The following is a 4,423-nucleotide window of genomic DNA, read 5'->3' as shown; positions in this document are numbered from 1 at the left end:
AGCTTTTCTAAAATCTAATGGGATGGCGAAAGCGTACATTAGGATTAGGATAGTAATCTAAATCAACAGAGCGAAAGTTTGAGACGAGGATTTTTAACCAATTGAATTAGTAAAGATTTTTAATTAAATTATGCAAAAGCCAATGGACCTTCGGATCACCTTAAGTTAAACGAAATACATACTGATATCTGTCTTTTATTATATTTCTTATTATTCACAATCACTCTCCCTTAGGAGCAATCGAAATATTAGTAGCCTTAGCTTTACATAGTAACCTTAGATAACGGTAGATCGATTCATAGTCCCTGTGGATTCAATATCTTTTAAAATTACACGACACGACTGTGCACTTGCAGTCATCAGATTTATAGACACGTAAAGTAGCGATCAAGTTTTTGGCGCCGTTGCCGGGGACTATTTAAGTCGATATCGTAACTCACTGTTACACCGTAGAGACTAAGGCAATTCTTTCCTTTCTTTCTGAACGATTGTATGCCAAATACTCGTTCACAAGGAGGAGATTTAATACAACGAATTAACGAGATCGAACGTTTCATTAACGTCAAACGTCGAGCTCGCAATCTTCCCAAAGAAGCACCAATTCTGATTAATCAGGAATTGACTTTTACTGATCAAATCAATCAAATCACCCCAAAGTTAGAGATGGCTGCTCTTCGTCCTCTTAGAGACTATGCCGCTCCTTCGCGCGTTGAACCGCACTCAAGTATCGCACCACCTGCGATTGAGGCGAACAATTTCGAGTTGAAACCTTCGTTGGTCCAAGCTGTCCAACAGAATCAATTCTCTGGAAGCCCTGCAGACGACCCCAACCTTCATTTATCTGTGTTCGTGCAATATGCCGACACTGTCAAAGCTAACAGCGTTAGTTCCGAAGCTATTCCATTACGTCTCTTTCCTTTCTCCTTGAGAGATAGAGCTAGAGCGTGGCTTCAATCCCTGCCTTCTAATTCCATAACTACATGGGACGAATTGAAGAGAGTATTCTTAGCGAGATACTTCCCGCCTAGCAAAACTGCTATGCTAAGAGGCCAAATCAACGGATTTACCCAGAAAGATAACGAATCACTCTTTGAAGCTTGGGAACGTTACAAGGACATGCTTAGACTATGCCCTCATCATGGACTCGAACCATGGCTGATCATCCATACTTTCTATGGTGGTCTCCTATATAACACTAAAATGACTATAGATGCCGCTGCTGGCGGAGCACTAATGGACAAACCACATGATGAAGCATACAACCTCATAGAGAACATGGCACAAAACCATTACCAATGGGGTGGAGAACGAGCCGCTCTAGAGAAAGCCCAAACCAAAGGAGGAATGTACGAAGTAAGTGGTATAGACCGCGTTAACGCTAAAGTAGACGCTTTAACTCAATAGATCGAAAACTTAACCGTCACTCCATCAGCCACCGCTGCTGCTGTAACACCTAACTGCGAGATTTGTGGATTGACTGGACATGTAGTTGCCGAATGTCAACTCTTGACTGGAGTCCCATCTGATCAAGTAAACTATGCTCAAGGAAACCCTTACTCTAACACGTACAACCCTGGATGGAAAAACCACCCGAACTTTTCTTATAAAAACAACAACGCGTTGTACGCGCCTGGACAAGCACCTGCTGTACCACCTGGCTACCAAAAAGCACCTGTAGCTGCTCAAAACACACCTAGGAAGTCGAATTTAGAAATCATGATGGAGAACTTTATAGCTTCCCAACAACAAACCAATAAGGACTTCCTAAATCAAAACATCCACAATAGCGAGCAACTAAAACAATTATCGAACAAAGTAGATGCCTTAGCTACGCATAACAAAATGTTAGAAACTCAAATTTCACAAGTAGCCCAACAACAAGCACCTACTGCTGCCCCTGCTGGCACGTTTCCTGCTCAACCACAACCTAATCCTAAAGGACATGTGAACGCAATAACACTATGAAGTGGAACGAATTACGATGGACCCATTGATCCTAGAACTCAAAACGCACCTATGTCCCAACAAGAGCCAAAGGAAACCCAAAAGACATCAACCGATGATCAGACTGCTAAGACCAATGAGAACAACAACAAAGTGGAACCTGAAAAAGAAAAACCTTACGTTCCACCACCACCTTATAAGCCACCAATTCCTTACCCTCAGAGATTAGCGAAATCAAAAACCGAAGCGCAATTTAAAAGATTTGTAGAACTTCTGAAACAATTAAACATAACCATACCGTTCACAGAAGCCATAACCAAAATGCCTTCGTACGCTAAATTCCTAAAAGAAATCCTATCAAACAAAAAGAAACTCGAGGATAACGAAACTGTAACGCTTACCGCTGAATGTAGCGCTATCATCCAGAATAACATGCCTCCAAAACTGAAAGATCCTCGTAGTTTCTCTATACCCTGCGTAATAGGAAAAACCATCATAGAGAAAGCCCTGTGCGATTTAGGAGCCAGTGTTAGCTTGATGCCTCTTTCAACCTGTAAGAAACTAAATCTGGGTGAGCTTAAGGCAACGAGAATGTCTCTTCAACTAGCTGACCGTTCAGTCAAATACCCTGTAGGAATGTTAAAAAATATCCCTGTTCGTGTAGGTCAATTCTACATCCCAACTGACTTCATCATTATGGATATCCAAGAAGATTCTAACATCCCGATCATATTAGGAAGACCATTCTTAGCAACCGCTGGTGCAATTATAGATGTCAAGCGAGGAAAGCTTACTTTCAAAGTAGGAGAAGAGAAAATAGAATTTATTCTTTCCCAATTCCTAAAAGCACCCTCTATAATTGACACATGCTGCTCTGCCGACATAATCGACGAGTGTGTTAATGAAATAAAGTCCGAACCAAATAAGGAAACCGAGATCCTAAAAATTCCTATACCGCCAATCTTTGAAGATGACAACTGGCGTGGGGAATATCAAGATGACCACCTGAGTGAATGTTTGGCTTTAACTCCTGATCCTATACCTGGACCTAAGAAACCTGCTATAGAACTGAAAACACTGCCTACCGATCCTAGATACGAATTTCTAGACGAAGAACTAAACCGACCAGTTATAGTTAACGCTGATTTAGGACAAACCGAGACTGGAAAATTACTTACCGTCCTAAGAAAATACCCAACCGCTTTAGGATATAACATATCAGATCTGAAAGGAATAAGTCCTTCCCTCTGTATGCATCGCATTATGCTCGAAGACGATTGTAAAACCTCTAGAGAACATCAAAGGCGAATAAATCCTATTATGAGCGATGTGGTTAAAAAGGAAATCCAAAAACTGCTAGAAGCCGGAATAATATACCCAATATCCGATAGCAAATGGGTTAGTCCTGTTCATGTCTGTCATACCCCAATTTTTGACCTAAGATACCACCTCATATCATTTGCATATGCATCATTTGCATCTCTAACAAATTGCATAGCTTGTGTTTGCTACTTGTGACTCAGCAGGATTTAATCAGGAAATCACTCATCAGTACAAATACCAATCAATTAGGGTTTTGTTCTCCCTTCATCTCAAATGAATCATCGTCATCAACAATCAACATTTGGTCCTCAGAGATTCATTTCAACAAGCTCAACAGCTCTGAATCAACCAGATTAGGGTTTTGACTGAAGATAGCATACTCCTGACTTTTGCTCAGAATTTGACCTAATAGCTTGGGACATGATATCAAGACCTCAAGTGCATCATTTTGACCTAATCCATTGGCTCATAACATCTCCTACACAAAGATTGATCAGACAAATCCTCAGATCAGGGTTTTGAACTATCAGGGACTGAAATCAGGGATCACATTTGGGAAACCCTAAAAACCCCCAGGAAGTCAATCAAAGGTTTCAATCATCTTCAAATAATCCCTATGACAACATCCAATGGAAATTACATCTCAATTCAAGATCCACAGTCATCAATTTCATCTGGTCGACAATTAGGGTTTTTGACCTAATTCACTGAACAACTGACTTTTTAATCAGGACATGGTGTCACAACTCAAACCATGGCTTAATATCCTCTAATGCTTCAATATGATCCATTCATACCATTCATATGGTGAGGATAGCCTGTTTCATTTGAAAACTCCAGAAACGCGATTCGTCTGAAAAAGTCAACTGTACAAGATCACCATTGACTTTTGGGGAAATTGGGTCAACCATGACTTTTGAAGTTTTAAATCATCAATATATGATATATGAAGTCATTTGATCAAGAAAAATCAAGAAAATCAATCAAGAATCAAAAAGTCAAAAGTTTGACTTTCATACTTAGAAAATTTTTCTAAGTGTTTTTCATGGTTTTTTCCAAACTTTGAAAGGGAATAACTCAAAATTTCACCTACAAACTGAAAAAAACTTCCAACATGAAAGTTGTAGATTTTGATCCAATAAACAACTTTGACACA

The 4,423-nt window shown here is 39.8% G+C and overlaps 1 non-coding gene across 1 annotated transcript; it reads right to left on the bottom strand.

The window, feature by feature from the left end:
* Positions 1 to 1,038: 1,038 nt before the first annotated feature.
* Positions 1,039 to 1,145, bottom strand: LOC131645326 (small nucleolar RNA R71). The gene has a single exon (XR_009296955.1). It is a non-coding gene; the product is annotated as a small nucleolar RNA R71 (small nucleolar RNA).
* Positions 1,146 to 4,423: the final 3,278 nt, after the last annotated feature.

The sequence above is a fragment of the Vicia villosa genome, linkage group LG1 (assembly GCF_029867415.1).
Source record: "Vicia villosa cultivar HV-30 ecotype Madison, WI linkage group LG1, Vvil1.0, whole genome shotgun sequence".
Lineage (NCBI taxonomy): Eukaryota > Viridiplantae > Streptophyta > Magnoliopsida > Fabales > Fabaceae > Vicia > Vicia villosa.
The sequence above is the reverse complement of the archived record's forward strand: the minus strand, read 5'-3'. Positions and strand labels throughout refer to the sequence as shown.